The 18,978-nt window shown below is 40.5% G+C and overlaps 1 protein-coding gene across 10 annotated transcripts in view; it reads right to left on the minus strand.

The window, feature by feature from the left end:
- Nucleotides 1–10,987, minus strand: part of OSBPL8 (oxysterol binding protein like 8) — a 196,329-nt gene extending 185,342 nt beyond the window's left edge. For 5 of the 10 annotated variants that reach the window (XM_023631861.2, XM_023631860.2, XM_023631859.2 and 2 more), the window contains exon 1: nucleotides 10,617–10,751. The gene's annotated coding sequence lies outside the window, so the exon portion shown is untranslated. Of the gene's footprint in view, nucleotides 1–10,616 lie in introns of all 10 variants that reach the window. The other 5 variants (XM_070254193.1, XM_070254195.1, XM_070254192.1 and 2 more) reach the window with 2 other exon arrangements.
- Between the last annotated feature and the right edge of the window lie 7,991 nt (nucleotides 10,988–18,978).

Consider the following 18,978-nt stretch of genomic DNA (forward strand, 5'->3'; position numbering starts at 1 on the left):
CTATATAATGCTGAAGATTCTATTTTAAAATTTCAGGAACAGTGAGGAGAAGTACCAAAACTATAAACATAATAAAAGCAATAAAAGATACTATAATGAGGGGCCAGCCCTGTGGCTGAGTGGTCGGGTTCATGCGCTCCACTTCAGCGGCCCCGGGTTTCGCTCGTTCGGATCCTGGGCGTAGACATGGCACCGCTCACCAGGCCATGCTGAAGCGGCGTCCCACATACCACAACTAGAAGGACCCACAACTAAAAAAAATATATACAACTATGTACTGGCGGTATTTGGGGAGAAAAAGTAGGAAAAAAAAGAAGATTGGCAACAGTTGTTAGCTCAGGTGCCAATCTTTAAAAAAAAAAGATATTGTAATGAGTCATTCAAGAAGGAAATTAATCATGACAGATATCTGAATGGGAAAATGCTTAGAATACATGAAACAGATAAAGCAAGAGACATATCTAACCACTATCTAATTGAATCTCCGGATTCTAAAATCAGGAGTTTTACAGAACATAGAGAAAGTTCACAAAATAATCAGTAAAAAGATGTCAACTGCATCAGGGAATATTTACAACTTTGACTTCCTCTACATCAGGCAAATAAAGAAGCTGCACAAGAGCCAGTTTATTTTCTAAGCTACTTTAAATTTCAAATAAGTATTTACCATGTGGGTTCTACAATATCTTATATAATCAGGCCAAATCTAGGGGGTTAAGCCTTCCAAATCACAATCCTTCTGAGAGGATTTCAACTTCAAAGCAGTGGGCATTTTTTAAATCTGGACTGTGAAAATTTCTGATTGCAGGAGAACTATAACTCCAATCATACAAGACACACATTCCAGCAGTCAAAACTATAGCTGTTGAAGAAAGAACTAGAGAGTCTCATGAAAAAAGAACTGAACAAGATTAATGGGGAAACGCAGCAATATCACAGAAGAGAGGCCAAAGAATCAGATCAATTTAAATGTATTTGCCCAGGATAATTTAGAGTCAATCGATATGGAGCCTGAAGATTCAAGAAACTGGGAACTAAAACAAGCTAAACAAAGCATAAAACCATGCTGGGAAGTTTTTATGAGTACAAAATGAAAGAAGGAGATGAAAATTAAGGCCTCCAATGAACTAGCCAGGTAATCTAAGCTCAACGTTTGAAGTACTAAAGACAACAAGGTAGAAGAGAAGAGAAAGTTATAGGGAAAAATATCAATACCTAATAAGCCAAAGTAGCTATAACAACTCAGACAAGAAGTAAATGAAAAAGAACAACACCCCACCTGTCCAGACACAGTTGAGAAACAGAAAATAAGTAAAGACTTCTGAATAATCAAAATGTCACAAGAGACAAGGGCTTAAAGGTGATATGCCATTTTCTGGAGCAAAGTTATTATTTTATCCACAGTTCTAAAAGGTCTCATTCAGTTTCCAAGTAAAAAACTAGAAATGGCAAGAGAATCATAAATGACATGTGCAAGTTGGAGTAGATGACAACTTAAGAGGAAATACAAAAACTAAGAAGCAAACAAGAATTCAAAAAGAGTACAAGTTTTAGGACCAACTGGCATAAACATACAAAGAACTATACAAATCAATAGTGTTGGAACATCACTGTATTTTAACACAGTATCATGATCACAATTCCTATGAATAAACCTGCATTAACAGAAAAACAGTTCAACAGTTCTCTACCTTCTGTTTAAGAAGCTGGAAAAGGACTCCAATAGAAGATGGTGGACTAAATATAACTTTTCCCTCCAGTTACTCCACATATCCCATTGAAATAAAACAATTTCTACAAAAAGAAAACCAGAAGAGCAAAGAAATTAAAACTGGTGATAGAAGTAGAGAGGGAAAAATTTCCAGAAGATGAAAGTAGATGTGAGACTGATTGACATAACAAGCAGAGGAAGCACAGCCTCATTATATCCTTTAAGAGTGATGCAAAAGGGTGGGAACCAATACATCTGATAGGACCCAAAAGAAGCATGATTGCAAAACAAATGGTACAGCAAAGGGTGGGACTAGTGGGGCTAAAAACAGGAAAATTAAATATTACTTAACTGACTGTATGAGAGACAACTACATTTCCCATCCCTCATCTCCAAGTAGCAGCTAAACAACTGACACTTACCCACAGGCAGAAAGACAGCCAGCTTTTGTCTAAACAAAGTGAATGACTATCTAGGGAAAGCTAAGTGGGGACATGCCAGCACAGAGAAATAAACCCTTCCCATCTGGCATTTAGAGGGCCCACAGCCTGGAAGCTAGCTCCCCTCACTCTTAGCCTAAAACAATGCCTGTCAATAGAGAAGTCCCACGCTCTACTGTCCTGCCCCCAAAGAGCTGTAGCCAGAATTCCTACTCCAAGGAAAAACCTAATAGCGGAAACAGTCCAAGGAACAGGTGGGAGCGGGCAGACCCAGACAAGGAACCCAGTCCTTCTTTCTGAAATGTTAACGGACAATCAAGAATCATCAGGCATATAAGGAAAACCAAGCGTGAAAAAGAAGGACTACAAAAACAAACATAAAACTGACCAGAGGGGAAACGGAGATAATTGAGGAAACACAAGATATCTTTTAAAAATCTACTTTACATATTCTGAGACTCGAGACGGTATCACAACATAAAATAAGGGGAAAAAATGGTAGGAAAAGAAATGAGAACAAGAAAATTCATAGATTACCCCCCCAAAAGGGAGCCAAAAATTAGGGGAAAAAAAATAATTCCCTGAACACAGAACAAACAGAATCACAAAATATGAAAGTAAAAATGAGCTAAGGAGGATCAATCCAAGAGAGAAAACATCTGCCTACTGAAGAGCAAAGCAGCAAACAAGAAAGTGAAGAGGGGAAATACCAAAGACAGAACAGAAGGGAATGTCCTAGAGTTGAAGAGGAATTGATTCAGACAATAAGAGCAACTGAGTGCTTAGAACAAATAACCAAAACAAAACAGAAACAACCTACACACCTCATTATGACTTTGTAGCAGAAAGAAAACAGAGGAGATCCTAAAAGCTTTCAGAGAGAATAAATAATATGCCTTAAAAGGACAGCAAATTAGATGACCTACGACTGCCAGTCAGCATCCCTGGATGCTAGAGGCTAACAGAGCAATGCTCTCAGGGTTCTAAAGGAAAATTATTTGCAACCTATATAATTTGCAATTATATAGAATAATTCAGAAAGTTTGCTTTCAAATCACCTTTTTTAGGAAGTTACTTGAGGATGCACTACAGAAAAAAGATCAAGTAAATTTAGGAAAAATCAAAGATCTTTAATAGAATGGATCAATTCAAGAGTACAGTGAAAGAAAGTTCCAGGAAGAGACCTAAAAGGCAACTAGTCCAAGTTGAGGCAGAATTATAGGCAATTCCAGATAAATAGGAAACACAACACAACTGGTAGTATGCTGAAGAACTGGGGGCAAGGGGAGACTATGACCAAGGCATACGGTACAAGAAAAGGGGGCAATTAGAAATACCAAGAAAACAGGGAGTCATGTCAAATTTTTTTAATTCAATGGCAAGATCTTGAGCAACTGATAAAATAAATAAAATAAAATCCATTGGACACTGATGTTATCAACATTTTTCTTCAAGTGGCCTAGGGACTGCTTAATAGGATCTGTAGAAAAGAAATAATAATCTGAGCACACAACCTGGCCCAGCACTAAATAATACTTACATAGTCATAATATCAAAATTACTGCTTTCCATCATGTAGAGAGAACCTCTATGCACATGACAGCTGCGGCTGCAGGGGTTTGGGGGAATGTGTTTATCTCGACAATAAAAAGTGTAGCTAACAGTTTAGAGGGAAAAGGAAAAAGGAAGAAAAAATGGCAAATCAAGATAATGTCTAAATTGATAAGTAAATAGGTGTGAATCAACATTCAATAGAAACTAGTGTGTTTTATAAAAACAACAGGGCTTCCTTTGTTGCATATTCACAAACAAAACCTCCCCATGAACTCCACCTATCTCCTAAGAGGAGAAAAAGTCCTTTAATTAAAGATAAGTTCCTTTCAGTTTAAAATAATTTACTTCAGGTTAACTCAGTTCTCAAGGCAGTGGTTCTCTAGGAGCTGACTGCTGCCCCAGGGGGCATCTGGCAATGTCTGGAAACAATTTTGGTTCTATCAGGGGAGGTGCTACTGGCGTCTAATGGTAGAGGACAGGGATGCTGCTATACATCCTACAATGCACAGGACAACCACTCACAACAAAGGATTATCCAGCCCAAAATGTCAAGAGTGCCAAGCTGGAGAAACCCTGCTTTAAGGAAACTCTTCAGACGTCTATAGAAAAGTGTTTATAGTTTCTCTCTGCTCCTCACTCTTATGATGGTATCTGGGCATAGAGGAAAGCTTTCGTGGTCACAGGGAGTGTTCTGATTGGTATGAATAAAGACCCATAGCCTGCGCTCTGGGTGCTCATGGGCCTCTGAGGTTTGACAGAGTCTTAATGGCACATGCTGATAAGTATGTTGGAACAGCAACCAGTAGATCTCCTAAGCTGGCCGCCCGTCAGCCACACCTGCTGGTGTGGCTATTCTAGGGCCTCAACTACCTCTTCTATGCAGCCCATGCCTACAGTTAAGGAAACATTAGCTGCTTAACAAATAAACCCTAAATTTTCAGTAACCTCACACAACTAAAATTTCTCATTAAAATTACAATCTGTTGTGGGTGCTCTTGCTTGGTGCACAGCTTTCTTCCACGTGGTAATTTAAGGACTCTAGATCCTTCCAATCTTATGGCTCTGGGATCCTCTAAGAGCCCCAGCCTCTGCATCTGGTCCTTGGACTGGAAAAGAGAAGATGGAGAAAGAACACCTGCTTTTCCGCCACTTCAACCCAGGAGCGACAACACGGCAATTTCCATTCACATGGCCCCACCTACATACAGGGAGGGAGGATGGGGGTAGAGGAGAGAATGACTGAGAAATGTTTTCCTGGCTGAGCAACCACTTCCCAGTGTTAACTATACTACAGCAAGACGGAGTATAAATTTTGGTCGGCACTGAGCTGGATCTGCCACAGCCACCCTCCCCACAACCCCTATTGCATGGTCCCTCTCACAAGAGTAGCCTCATGACAGGCTTGCTGGCTCTCACTCTGTTAACTTCTATTTCCCTCACTAGGACTATGTGAGAACTTCCAGATCTCTTTCAGACCACATAAGGACCACGAGAAACTCACGGGGTGTATCTCTGGGCCTCACCCTACCTAAGTACATCATTTTCTTCCCCTACGGCCACCTCAAGTCAGCATAGAGCTGGGGCCAGGACAATAAGCCACCAAGTGGCTGTGCAAGTTCTAAACTTAAGCGGTCTGGCTCCAGAGACTGTGCTACTCTGCCTTTCTAGATTTCTAAAGCAACAGGGAGTAAGAGAGTCCTCCCATGATCATCGAGGAATACTTATGAAGCAGCCACATCTTGCAAAACAGCCTAGGAACTATTACAAACTCCCCACTGTGCTGCAGAGCACTGCCTTTCTTTACTTCTGGTACTACTCTTAAATATTATTATAGTCAAAACAATAGGCAAAATTATACAGCAAGCAAAGCCAGTCTTCAGAAGTCCCTCAGCCTATCTTCACTTGAGCAATGTACCTGTGCCCTCACGTCTACAGCATCCCACCTGCTTGCTCTTACCCAGTAATAACGTTACTTAGACTTGACTGCTCTCTCCCCAGATCTACCATGCTCCCACCCCACCAAAATGTCCCTACACAGCTTTCACCAATTCCACAGGGGCCTGAACCTTCTTTGTAAAACACTATGCAATCTGATAAACTACTCCTGCTAATATGTGGCATTTGACAACCAAAAAACCAGTTACTTTAATGATGGAAACTGAAATTTCAATAGGATAAATTTCAATTACATAAATTTGTGTTCCTCAAATATCCTACAAAAAAACCACCCATACCAATTCTGTGCATCAATCTTACTCCTTAAAAAAAAAGTATAAATTTTAAAAATTGTAACAAGTCACCTTAAAATACTGTATCATTATGTTCTTATATCTCCAGCTTAGTCTGGAATTTCCTAGTGAGAAAATGGCAAGTGAATAAACAATAAGGGATTATCTGCTTTACTCCAAGTATTTTAAGATTTAAAAAATAACATGTCAGTCAAATGCACATGAAACGAAAAAGAAAAATCAAGGCTGTAGGCCATCTTATTACAAAGTGTATTTTCACCAAATCATACAGTCAAAATAGACTCAGAAAGATCACAAAGGTCAAGATCCGTCACAAGGGGCAAGTGCAAATAAACTACACAAGGCGGTATAAAGTGGTGGTTAAAAGGACCGGCTCTGAAGTCAGAGGTCAGGTTAAATCTTGAATTCAGATCTTTTTGGTAGGCTCCATCCCCTGCTGCTTAGCCTCCCTGCAACTCAGGGTTAGTTCAAATCCTGGCTCCATTACCTACTAGTTAATCTCAGTACCTGAAGTTTAAAAAAGGACAAGAAAACAGCCTGATTTGGGGGATCACTGTGAAGATTAAATGTGATAACATACGTCAAGTACTTCTAAAGTAGTACCTGGCACATAGTTTAGCATATTAGTTATTATTATTATGACCAATCACTCCTACTAAGACACCTTCAGGAGCTATAACAATCTTCCTCTGAATCTATCATGTTTTTAATAACACTAAATCAAAAAGTTTCTCCTTTTTATCCGAAAAGAGTCTTCAAGCTCAAAAACCTTTTTTCTTTTTTTCCAATCCTTTGTGAATACAGAAGATGGTGGATAACAGTCTTCTTTATCATTTCAAGACTCAAGACTCTTTTTGGTCTTTTTATAATAAAATTTCCTTCCAAGTATTATACAAAGGATAGACTGCTCCATGGATTATAAACACTACAAAGAGTCCACAAAGTATAATGAAATTTTGAGATTCACAAAAGAACAAATAGCTACTGGAGCAAAAAGCTTAGATAAGAAATGATGCAGAAGTCTTATCAGCCCGCTCAAAAAATACTGAATTCTAAAATAAAGGACAGCAGGCAGAGATCCTTCATGGTTTAGTCACTCAGACCACTAAACACAGAGGATATTTCTGGGGGCTTTTTTTCCTTAATAGTAGGAAAATCCCGTTTCTTCACAATGAATAGCTAGATGGCATGATAGGCAAGGGCAATTTCTTCAAAAATGATGACTGTAGATAAGAAAAGCCTAAAGGCTCAGACTTTCAGCCACACATATCCCTTACGTAAAGCTTCAAAAATTTGAGGCATCTAGTATTCCTTGTGGTAACATTAAGAAGTAACACAATTAAACCTCATTTGTATGAGAAAACATTGTGCTTGACTGAAAGAAAGCTAAGCATCTAAAATTTTGATACTCATAAATTTAAAGGTAAATACCATGGGTACCCAAAGGTCAAGCAGACATTAGAGTTCATGATAAATATGCCAAAACATTTTTTAAAGGTCTAAAGACAAAGAAATGTTTTAAATAATTTCTGTTGAAGTTCTCCTATGTGTTAGACACTAAGGTAGGTACTGCCATATTCATTATGTGATTTCATTCTCCCAACTCATGTGGGATAAGGATTATTATCCTCTTTTTACAAGTGAGAAAAGTGACGTCCAGTGATTTGCCCAAGGGCACTTGCTGGTATAAGATGCAATGAGAAATCCAATTCAAATTTTCTGACCCTCAGTTCAATGCTCCTGCTTTCACAGTACCACTGTCACTTCCAAAACTCAAGTACTCTAAGTCTTAGCTCTTATAAGGTACCAATCTTTTTTATCTCAGAGAGGCAACAGCTGTTAAGCGGAGGAGAAAAAGTCTTCACAGTGTTACCAAAAAAGACTCCCTGTGCTCAATCTGACATGATTACCAGTACAATTTAAATGTTTTGGTTCATGCTGCCTATCCCCTTAGAATACCTGCTTATCTTCAGGTATACAGCTTTCAGCAAGACCTAACTCAAAAATCACCTCCTCCAAGAAAGTTTCCCAGATTAAATGACCTGCTCCCTCCTCCCAAGCCAACGTCCTTCCTCTCTCACCTCATCTTGTACTTAATTTGGAATTTATTAACACATACTCCATCTTTGTTCTCCACTCATATATGTGCAACTACAGTTTTTCATTCAGTAACTACTAAGCACTTGGAGAGTCAACGGTGAGTAAAACAGACAAGGTTCTTGCTGTTATGGAGAGCTTACAGTGTCTGCAACTTCAACAAAGGGAAAAAGAACATAAGGTATAAGAGTATGCTGTTCCAGGACAAGGATTCCTTCCCTCCAAAGCCTCTGAACAAAGCTTTCTCCCTTGCAAACTCGATAACATTTTTCAGGGAGGAAAAATCCCTTCTATGTCTTGCAGACGAGACCTTCAACTTCATGCCTTTGAGAGGATATATGAGGGGGTGGGGACCGAGGTGGAAGGAAGGATAGATCTAAAATCTCTCAGGGCTTTCCCACATACTGACACGAAATCTTCACACAACATCAGTCCAGACATCTCTTTCTGTGTCCTATCCACAAGGAAACTATACTTCAGCGGCAATGGCTCCAATCGAGCACCTCCATCAATCTCCTTGCACTCAGCCACCTTTATTAATGAAGTACTCAGAGGCTTTCTAATTCAAGTTGTATTTCTGCATAATCTGTAGGCCATACTCACAAGCATAAGGTACAACGTATATCTTCTACTTTTGAATCCCCCAGTGCTCCAAGATCATTGCTATAAATGTGTTCAGCTTTGAATATTAAAAATACTTCAAGTGCTGCTATTAAGATAAGAATTTTCCAAAAATATTGGAAAACTACATCTAAGTATCAATTCCTTATTTTGTCACTCAGGCTTCAATTCAAGTAACCTACTCTTGAAGGACTATTTATGAACCAAATCAAATTTATATGTACTAAGTGCACTCATTAGTTAATGAAATTCTGCAATTTGTTGTTTAACAAGAAAGATTGTTTTGTAATGCAGATTTTGTAAATTCATAATTTTATCACTTTTTTCTTAAATCAGCACAAACACATAACTTCATTACAAAGAATTGTACATTTATCCCAAAAGTATATTTTAAAGTTTTTCAATTAAAAAACAAACTAAGAAACTAGTTTGCCAAATTCCTAAGTGCCATAAATGTGTTGTAAGAAACATATTTGATTGCCTCTAAAGTTGTAATAACATCCTAACTGAAAACGTATAGTAGCATCTTTTCACAGATGACAGATACAATATGATTCAACAAAAGAGAAATAAACCATCACCATTTCTAATTAAACAGGTATTTCTAAGCACCTGTGTACAACGTATTTCGGCTCAAATGGTTCACATGGAATTGGACCACAACTTAATCTCCATAATTAAAGACCTAAAAGGTAGTTCTTATGTTTCATCTATTCTTTTCCCAGTACTTGGACAGGCACGCTGTAGTCATTCCATACATAGTTGCTATCAAAAAGGGGGTAACAAGCATTTGAAATTAGTTGTGCTTTTAATAGAGGACAAATTACATGCCCTTACTCTTCCTTCCTCAACCTGTTTTATAAAACTAGCATGATCTTAATAATTTCACTGCAAAAGAGATTCTAGCAAGCATAGAAATTGACCATAGTCTCTCAGCATGATCAACTGTAAATGACACCTAACGGGATGGAGAAAAGCTAACAAGCCCACGTTTCTCCTCTCTCTTTGGAATCTGAACGGAGGTTAAAAAAAAAAAACTTTTAAATGATTATTTGAAAATACCAAAAGTGGCACTAATTTGACGCTAAATTTCAGGGGAGGTTAATAAAAACTAATAACCCTTCCATACACTCAGCATTCTAATACTACTTAGAAGTCATTTAAGTCTTCCAGCAGCAGGAAGGCAAAAACTTCATTAAATTATTTAACGCAAACCCGCTGATACCATCAGTTGGGTAAGTCTTCCCATCTGTTTAAATAGGAGCCCAAGGTACCTATCATTTCAGACAGCACTGAGTAAAATGAAACCGGGTATGCTGCTCCACGCAGATGCCTGCCACAAAGAAGAGTGCTACACCACTCCGAGCGGAAACTGCCCGTCCCGCGGTTTGCCTCGGCCGCCTTGAGTGGGCGGCTCCGTGAACCGCGGCAGCTCCGCCTGAAGCTGCCGGGGCCCGACTCCGCTCCAAGAGCGCGCTCGGAAACCAGCTCAGCGCCGCGAGCGCAGCAGAGGCTCCGCTTCCTGCTACACGACGAGCAGGCCCAGGACCCGGGATGTGGAGGCGCGTCCCTCGGCTCTCAAGGGCGCGCTCTGCAGTGCGCGGCGCAGCCCCTCGGGCCGCCACAGGGACACGGGCGCCTCGCCTTCATCGCACCAGTGACACAGCGCCAGCCTGCCGGGCGCGGGGGCTGCCCGCGACCCGCCGGGCGCCCGAGCTTCGGGAGGAGGCGACCCTCGGGGCGTTCCACGCGCGCAGCCCGGCACCGCCGCGGCTCTCTCGGGCGCCGGCGCACCCCGGCGGGCCCAGCGCACTCCGTCCCCGCTAGCCTCGAGAAGCCGCCGCTCCGAAAGGGGACAAAGCCAAGAGGAACGCGTCCCCGCAGCCCGAGCTCAGAACGAGGGAAGAGGGGGTGCAGTCGTCCGTGGAACCCCGCCACACTCACCGGTGCGGAGCCCCCGGAGAGGCGAGGCGCGGGGTCGGCTCCTGGGGAGTCCTGCACGCGTCCGGCCGGACCCCAACTTCGCTCGGCCGCTGTCGCCGGCGGCTGCTGGGGCGCCAGCCAGGACCGAGGGCGCTGTCTCGCAGCCGCGGAGGCGCTGCCGGCTCGGCCCGCGAGGGGGCGGGACTGCGGCCCGCGGTCCCCGCCCTCCCTCCGTCTGCTGGGAACCGGCGGCGCTACCGCTGCGGCGAAAGCTACCGCCGCCGCCCGGCCAGCAGCGCGTCGCGACCTAATGCTGTCATCGACCGCGCCGCCGCCTCTCGGGCACCCAGCGCCGCTCGGCCCTGGCAGCCGTCGCCCTCCCCGGCGGCCCCGCCCCCGGCCCGCGGGCGCCGGCCACGCCCCCTTCCCGTCACGAGGCGTCGCGGAGGGGCCGGGTAGCTTCCCTCCCGGAGGCAGGCCGGGCGGGGCCGCGCGGGGCAACTGTCAACGCCAGGTGCTGCCTGAGGGCGACCGCCCGGCGTCGCCTCCACACGCCCAGGCGGCCCACCGCCGCCAGCCCCCGGGACGCGCTGAGGCAAGACCCGGGACCGGGCGTGAGGGCCCCTGCCCGGTCGGGGGAGGCCGCGCGACGGGCGCCACTCAGGGCCGAGCGGGGACGCCGCCAGCGGGGCCGCGCCGGAGTGACAGTCCAACAGAGGAGAAAGGAGGCCTCGTGTGTCTGGCTGGAAGCAGTTTAACTACTTGTTCCTATTTCTAGTGGCACGTTAATTGTGGCATTTAATTCACTGTTTTCTGCTTTAGAGGTTTTTATTTTTGAAGAAAGGATGGTGCATTTCAATCACGCTGGCATGAAAATACCCTAGCAAACTATCTTTATTCCTAGTCATGTTCAGGATCCTTCGTGCCAGTTTTACAGTCATGGAGTTTTACAATGTGTTAGTTGGTGGCGGTTTAAACAGACACACAGGAATTTGGCAATTCGTCCCATTTTTAAAATAAAACCTGATTTTTGATTTTTTTCAAGTATCTTCGCTTTTGAACATAACCTTTTGTCTTCCTTTTTAACCGTGGTCTGAGGACTCTCCGCCCAACCCTGTTGATGAGAGGAAAAGGGTGGGATGCTAGTTACCGAAAGAAAGTCTACAATACAGAAATAAGGGAGGTCGAAAAGCAAACCAGTCAAACCCTGCTGACAATGAAAGCCCATGAGAAAGCTTTCCGTAATAACTCAGTTTGTAACATTTTTCCTTCCAGCCCAGAACTAAGGTTTTTTCTTAAGAAATTCTCATCTCTTCATGACATTTTCTTCACAAGACATCAAAAAGCATTCTGATAGGCCAGATGCTTTGAAATGAATAAGCAATAGAGTTTGGCCTATATAACCCTTATTATTAATATATTTCGTAGAAAGTCTAAGAAATCATGGACTTTTAAGACTCACCATTATCTCATGTTACCCAAGAAGGAAAAGGAACACTGCCAACTAAACTATGCCATGCCACTGATTTTTTTAAGACACATCTTGAATTCAGAGTTGTTACAATGTGAAAAACAATGCTTCTTGGAATCTATGAGATATTGTAATGAGCTACTGTTCCAATGAGGAAAAGATTCTACAGGTTCTGTTCTGAAGTCAGAGATTGTACTTGTAGTTCAAATTAACTTGTAGTTCAATTAATATGAATGATACTATTTCAGCAAAGCTGGTAACTTTGGACCTTGCCAAGAGATTGAAACTTGTCTCCTATTTTCTAAAGCATTATTTTTCGAACTGACTCAAAAATCAATTTCATTTTTTAAGTTCATAGGCGAGAATGGAATAGAATATAAAAGATCAGAGTGCATACCTGGTAAGGACAAGAATTGCTTCGTGAAACTTTTGTTTCAGTTATGGAGGGTGAGAGGGTAACTTATGTTGTGATTTTTACTGTATTTCTTGTGAGTTGCAATCAAATAGATTTGAAAAAGAATGTCCCTAAAGCGTAGATAACATGCAAAATATACCATCTGGGCTCTGTTTCTCTCTGCTTGTCCTTTACTTTGGGAACTGAGACTAAAGATTAGAAAAAGGCAAATTGCCTTGCTTAATCCTCTCCCACCTTAGCCCCATTTTCTTATATTGGCTCTTGAAAACAAACGGTCATTTACTGAAATGGGAAGCACTGTACAGGAAGCAAGGAGGCCTAAATTATAGACTTAGCTAATTAGACATGTGACTGGATAAAGTACCTTCTGCATTTCAAGTTCTGATAAAAGTAGGGCGTTGGGCTAACATGCTCTTTAGGGAATGATACTCAACTTTTTTTTCCAATGGATGATATTCACGTTTGAAACAAATAGCCATGGTATATCCAGGATTATGCAAATTCTTGCCAAACTAGCTGTAAATCCTTTCAGCCACATTCCAAAACAAAAAATCAGAATGCAAGTAAGTGAAAGTGAATATATTATAGGAAAACAAAATGTAAGTATAGGGGTTGGCCCCGTTGCCGAGTGGTTAAGTTCTCACGCTCTGCTGCAGGCGGCCCAGTGTTTCATTGGTTCGAATCCTGGGCACGGACATAGCACTGCTCACCAAACCACACTGAGGCAGCATCCCACATGCCACAACTAGAAGGACCCACAACAAAGAATATACAACTATGTAGCGGGGGCTTTGGGGAGAAAAAGGAAAAAAATAAAATCTTTAAAAAAAAATGTAAGTATACATTTCACAATCTTCTCTAACCATTGCTAATAATAGTTACTTGTCATGAATATTTATGATTCTTGACATACCTCACAACTGCAACAAAATGTATCAATATACTACAGTTGAAAAATACATGCTTCTCGGAGCCTTTCAAATCTAATATTCTATAATTCCAAGAAATCATTCAGGCTAGCATTTTCAATGTAATCACAACAGAAACAGAAACTGTAATATGTGATCCTGCACTATAACAGAAAAATATCCAGTAACTCCCATTTCCTATGTAAAGAGATACCATGCAAGTTCACTACTTTTACAGTGATTTTAAGAGTAACATAGTAAAGTAAAACTTTTTATTATAACTCTCCAATTTTAACTCCAAAGAGAATTCCTCTCTTTTGCCTAGTGTTTAATTAATTATGCATTTCTAAGAATGAGTTCTCTTTTCCAAAGAAGTTTAAGCACTGACAGGCATGATAATCTTTCCCACAGAATCTATTCCAACTCTAACCTAGAATTAGAGAGATTTGGTGTGAGGGTTTTTTCTGTTTTAATCAACCTATTTAGACACTTATTTTGCCACTAAAATCCTCATTTCCTGAAAGAAGATTGAGATTGAAAGCAATCTCAAACATGAATAAGTTATTCAACACAACTTTGAAGACTGTGGTAGTTTGTATAATTACTCTTGGTCACGTGACCTGCTCTAGCCAATGGTTTGTGAACAGATGTGACACATGCTAACTGCTTTAAATTTGAGTGCAGTGTTGAGGTGGCTCTCTTAGTCTTGGGCTGCCTGCAACGAGAAAGACCTGTTCCAAATAGAGTCTCAGAAGGAGAAGATAGGTGGAGCGGACCTGAAATTGACCTTTCTGCTGGAGCAGTACTTGCAGCAGCTGACCCACAGCTGCTAATGTGAAACAAGAGTAAAACAAATATTTATTCTAAATCACAGAGATTTTTGAAATCGTTGTATAGCATAATCTCGAAAATCATCTAAAGTGAGTTTGAACCAACAGATTAGTGGTTCAAAGGCTAAGTGCACTATAGAACAATAATATCTAAACTTCTATTTAATAAAATAAAGTAGACATCTTACAAAATAGTCAACCAGATAAACTAAAATTTATTTTAAAAAGTAGTCTGTTTATAAAATCTACAGATTTTCTTGCATATAGACTTTAAGTATTTCTGTGCAGTGTTATTTGTTTTAAAGCAATATCCCTCAGGGCTGGCCCGAGGCCCAGCTGTTAAGTTCACGTGTTCTGCTTCGGCGGCCCTGGCTTTCGCCAGCTCAGATCCTGGGTGCTGACATGGCGCCGCTTGTCAGGTCATGCTGAGGCGGCGTCCCACATGCCACAACCAGAGGCACTCACAGCTAGAATATACAACTATGTACTGGGGGGGGGCACTTTGGAGAGAAGAAAAAAGAAAAAAAAAGACTGGTGACAGATGTTAGCTCAGGTACCAATATTAAAAAAAAAAAAAAAAGAACTATCCCTCAAAGAAAATTTGGATAATAAACAAATATAGGCTTCTGTTTTGGGCAATATCGTGGACTAGGTACCTTAATCAATGATCACACTGAAAACAAATAGAAATCCTGACAAAATATTTTTTGATCTTGTTAAATATATTGATTAACTGGCAGTAAAGTAAGAAGTTATTAGGTCAGAAACTGAAATGAAAGCTGAAGCCTAGAGAGCTGAGCACAAACTAAAGCCAGCCTTTCCTCCAAGGGTACTTGCCCAACCCGGTCAATGTGAGGTTTGGTTTCATGGCCTTATAAGAGACAGAACCCATGGCCTGCCTTGCACATGCAGGGAAAGCTGTGATTCCGAGGATTGTTCATCCAGGGTAAAGATGTGCTAGAAATAAACTTGCCCCTTACTAGCATGCACATGCTTCCCCAGGGTCTACAAAAAAAATTAACTGTTTTTGACCTTGGTACCTAGTAGACAAGGGAAAAGCAAAATCGTATCTGAGAATTTGGAGTTACAATCCAGCTCTCACACAAAAAGGTAACTTGGGGGCTGGCCCAGTGGAGTAGCGGTTGAGTTTGTGTGCTCTGCTTCAGCGGCCTGGGGTTTGCAGGTTCAGATCCCAGGTGCAGACCTATACAGCGCTCATCAAGCCATACTGTGGTGGCACCCCACATACAAAACAGAGGAAGATTGCCGCAGATGTTAGCTCAGGGACAATCTTCCTGAAGCAAAAAAAGGACTATTGACAATGGACGTTAGCTCAGGGCCAGTCTTCCTCATCAAAAACAAAAAAATAAAAAACAAAAATGTAACTTGAATTTATACTACCTGGGCAATCTCAAAACAGCTGAAGCTAATAATTTACTGAAGAATGATTTTGACTGATAGTGCTCCCGGACATCTGGCAGAAGCAAATGCTAACCCTCTGGAGGAACCCATCTTCATTTTAAACCTTAAAGAAAGATTATAAATAAAATTCCGAGGAAAATGAGCAGCTCACATTTTAAAAAATAACAAACACAGAATAAAATAAGGCAACATCAGTGAGAAACAAACATAAGACAGCAGAAATAGATTCAAAAGGACTTCAAATACTGAAATTACCAGGCACAGGCTATAAAATAACTTCATAAAGTATGAATAAAGGAATAAAAAACAAGCTTGAAAAATAAGAGAAGAAGAAACCATAAAGAATGACTGAAGATATTTGAAAAAAAATAGAACTTAAAGAATTGAAAAATATAAATTATTAAAATTTAAAACCTAGCAGGCAAGTTTGAAAATCTGACACAGAAGAAGTACAATCCAGTGAACTGAGAGGCAGAGATGAAGGAATTATCCCAAATGCAACAGAAAAAAAAAATAAATGAAAAATATAAAAGAGACTTTAAGTGACACAGAAGACATTGTGAGAAGATCTCAAATCAATCTAGTTACAGCTCCAGAAGAACAGGAAAGAGAAAATGAGGCAGAGGCAAAATTCCACGATAGTTGAGAACTTTCCAGAACTAATGAAAGACTCCAACCCACAGACTTAGAAAGGCCCCCAAATCCTAAGAAACTTGAAGAATAATAGATCTACACTTAGATACATCATAATGAAACTTTAGAACAGCAAAAACGAGAAAGAAAACCTTAAAAATAGAGAAAAATTACGGATTATCTTCAAAGTGTCTAATAAATGACTTTTCCTCAGTAACAATAGACACCAGAAGACAGTGGAATCACGTCTTCAATGGGCTAAAAGAAAATGATCGTCAACCTAGAATTCAGTACCTGTTGAAAAGATCTTTCAAGAACGAGGCCAAAATAAACGTATTTTCAGGCAAGCAAAAGCAGAGTGTGCTGCTGATAGATTCTCACTAATAGAAAATCTGAAGGAATTTCATTCTTCAGATAAAAATAAAATGATCCCAAATGGAAAGTCTGAGAGTTGGGACTAAAGGAAGAATATTTTTGCACAAATATTTGCATAAATCTAAAAACCATTGACTACGCAAAACAGTAAGAACTGTTAAAATTATTTTAATAGTATTTTTAAAAGAAAAAATGACCATCACTCATATGCCTAATATCAGAATAAGCCCAATCACATTCTCACCTTATACCTACTATTACACAGACCTCATCAGACCAAATACTTTATTCATTTGTATTATTATCTCCATCTGGGATAGGCCTTTAAAAACAAAAACACTAAACATTTCCATTTATTTTTTTTCCTCTTTTCTCATCCATATAGGCAAAATTGTATTAATATTTTACTGGTATTTTCTTTTTAAATAACTTCACTGGTGCAGCATTTTAAGTGCTTTCCTTCATAATGACATTCTTAGTATTTCAAATTTGCATAATGTACCAATGAAGATGATTTATTAATAATCAAACTAAGAAATTAGCATGTATTTAGGAGATCATGATTTAGAGTAATAAAAAGCAGAATTATATACTATTTTTCACATAACTATGAAGCATTAATGACTCCCACCATAGAAGTCTAAAAATGAAAGTTCAGCATAACAAATTATATAATTGTGTATTCACAGGTTAAAGACAATTAAGTCTTACTGAAAAGCTCTGCCTACTCTTTCCACCCACGTTGCCTATTCAAAACTAAGTGCGTGCTATGACTTTTAACACCATCTCTGGAAGTAGTTCGAAATTTATGCTCAGGGTATAAGGATTGACTGCCGAGTTTTAATTCAGCTCAGAGGGCATCCTAAACTCCAAATAAATTCTTAAAAGAAGAAGAAGAGCCCATTTCTTTCTGATAGCTACCCAGACTAAACATTTCCAGGTATAACTATGATTTTAATTTCAATTTCAAGAGAGTGTAGAAAAAGCTGTTTATCACAATCATGTAAACGCGGGAACCATAGAACACAGACTCCCTTAAATTTCCCAAGTTGTGGTAACTATAATGCAAAGAAATTATACCTTACTTTTTTTACCAAAGCTTTGCTCTCTTTCTTTCCCTCAACCATAGGAGATTGTTCAAAACATACTTACTTTTATAATTCTTGATAAAACCAACTCTATAATTTCACTGCAGAATGTCCAAATGACTTTTATTTCTTTATATCTTTTAACATATAAAAGATTATATATTCCTGGTATAGAGTATTCTGGTTAGCTTTGTTCGACCTGTGTTTATACATCTATAAACTTTATGAGAGGTGACAAGTAATTCAATTTGTATAAACCAAATTGTACATAATTCTTTTAATTTAATGAGTTATCATATCAGTTTTTACAGGGTCAGAGTCCCATCCTGTTTACAAAAAAATTATCAAGTATCTGTGGGTTACTCCGTCTCTTTCCTGAAAGGAATGGGAAGCCAGCAGGAGGCCTTGCCCTATAAACTAACAGCTTCAAACTTTCATTCCTGCTGTTCTCTGCTGGGTGTGAAGATGCCATGCACACACACATACAGTATTATCAGGTGGCAGCCATCTCCCCAGCCCTCCTAACAAGTATGGGTCCCACCTGATGCCTCTGCCAGATCTCCTAAGCATTTGATGTCTCTCTTACCCCTCCAGAACACTGGTGCTCAGAGGTGACAAGGTGGAGAAAGAGGGCACCTGCCCTGTATTCCAGTAACGTCTATCCACTGCATTCCTGTCAGGTTCATCCCTCAGTTCTGGGCCCTGCTGCTATTCTCCCTAGTTGTTTTCAGTTACTTCCTCCAGGAGCCTTGCTTTCGCCTGGTGTTCGTACATGCACAGTGGAGACCCGACTCCCAATCCCGTTCCCTGGGTCATTTCCTTTAAGCCTTAATCCCTGTTATGCTCTCCTGGAAATGCACTGGAGTTGGCACACCTCTGTTTAAGACTTCATCTTTGAATGTCAATTCCTTTCCAGACATGGCCAAAGAGCTCACCCCTGGGGTCCCACATTGTTGATTACTTCCCACTAACTTCCTTTTGCTGTTAGACAATGGTCTTGAACCCGACATCATTTGCATCCTAACCCCTCCCTTCCTTAAATTATTACAAAAGCAGTACACCATGTAAATAGAGTTATCTAAACTAAGAACAGGGAAAATTCTACAAGAAAATGACCTTTATTCAACAAATAAAGGCAAAGAAAAAAAGGAGGGCGCGGTTATAGATTAAAATAGACTCACTAGACACGTCAACCAAATGCAATAAATGGGTCTTTTTTAGATTCTGTGTCAAACAAACCA

This window comes from Equus caballus, chromosome 28 (assembly GCF_041296265.1).
Source record: "Equus caballus isolate H_3958 breed thoroughbred chromosome 28, TB-T2T, whole genome shotgun sequence".
Lineage (NCBI taxonomy): Eukaryota > Metazoa > Chordata > Mammalia > Perissodactyla > Equidae > Equus > Equus caballus.